We start from the raw sequence: 1930 nt of genomic DNA, 5'->3' as shown, positions 1-1930 counted from the left end.
AAAATTATGAAGTCTCTTTGGCAGTTCAAGCAAGGTCTTCAAGGTGTACAGTTGTATATATTTCGTAATTCAAAGGATTCATTTTGGGCACACAGATGTAGGTTTTTTGACGAACTTATATATATATAAATATATATATATATATATATATATATATATATATATATATATATATATATATATATATATATATATATATATATATATAATATATGCTTTATACGTCTTACTCATTTAAGCGTTAAAAGGCGTCAATTGGTTTATTTGTGACATTTAACATTTGATTGTCCTATAAATATGGTAAAATGTGATTTAAAGTGGCAATGAAAGTGTCTTGTTTAGAAAAGTATATTTAATTAGCTTTGCAAGATGTATTAAGGTACATCATGTCACCGTTATGACTTATTGAATATTATGGGTTATTTAATAATGTATCTAAAGTTTGTAATAATTCCTTTCAGGAATGAACCTACTACTACTACTACTACTGTTAATGGAATAAAGGTCAAAGTTGAGTTTCTGAGTTTGTGTCGCCCATAACATTATTATTATCATTATTATTAATTGCTAAGCTACAACCCTAGTTGGAAAAGCAGAATGATATAAGCCCAGGGGCTCCAATAGGGAAAATAGCCCAGTGAGGAAAGAAAACAAGGAAAAAATAAATATTTTAGAATAACATTAAAATAAATATCTCCTATATAAACTTTAACAAAACAAGAGGAAGAGAAATGAGATAGAACAGTGTGCCCGAGTGTACCCTCAAGCAAGAGGGTACACAATGACTTCCAAAAAATCGAAGGGAGTATTTCTCCAGAAAACTACATTTGCGTTTCTCCATTTATTATTTGGTGTGGACGCGTATTTCGAATCACTATCTACTTACTTGCCTATTCATCAGGACTGCATTGTTTGACTGATGGAATAACACTTTAATATAAATGCTTTGGAGGTAAAAATTACAAGGAACAAAACTATTTGGTTATTTCGAAATTAATTAAAAATAACTTAAAAATGAAAAATTTTAGATTCTTTGAAACAAAAAATATAGAATCGAATATTCATATGACGCAAGATGCGTATTCACGCACGCACGCACGCACACACACGCACACACACACACACACACATATATATATATATATATATATATATATATATATATATATATATATATATAAATATATGTATATATATATATATATATATATATATATATATATATATATACACGCACAAATATACATATAGATATATATATATATATATATATATATATATATATATATATATATATATATATATATATATATATATATATATATATATATATATTGTAAGGTAGCGCAGTTAAATTGATATTATTATTATTGACTTTATTCATTTATTCTTGCTTTTGGTTTTTGCTGCCAGTTATTTACCGTAACTGTAAGTTATTTACAGTAACTTTGATATCAGCAATTGATGATTTTTGGTTTTCACTTTGATTATTTAATCACCTCGTTTAGGAGGTTGTTTCCTGATAAGTTTGTTGGACCCTCTCGTCGGTGTATGTTTTTTGTTTTTCATATTTGCGAGAGCGAGTGGGCGTGTCCAGCAGTTACCAGTTGGCGGTGTGTGCTTTCGTTGAAGGGGAAAATCCACAAGACAGGAGTTCTGTGTGCGGCCTCCCGACAGAAGGATTCTTGGACGCGCGGGGCAAAACTTACGGCAGTGTCGGCAACTGACTTACTCCCTTGTGTGAAGGAAAGGAGAAAGAGATTTGGTGTTTCTCCTTCTTGGCCTGAGTGAGACGTAGTGCTCAGGTGTCCGTGCTTCAGTAGTAGTCGCTGGAGACTGTTGATAATTATACAGTATGTTGTTGCATCGCCTCTGCCTCCTCCGCCAAGTCCATTACATCGTTATTCTGCGTTTCAGCTACGAAGAAGAG

This window comes from Palaemon carinicauda, chromosome 8 (assembly GCF_036898095.1).
Source record: "Palaemon carinicauda isolate YSFRI2023 chromosome 8, ASM3689809v2, whole genome shotgun sequence".
Taxonomy (NCBI): Eukaryota; Metazoa; Arthropoda; class Malacostraca; order Decapoda; family Palaemonidae; genus Palaemon; species Palaemon carinicauda.
Note: the sequence above shows the minus strand (reverse complement) of the source record.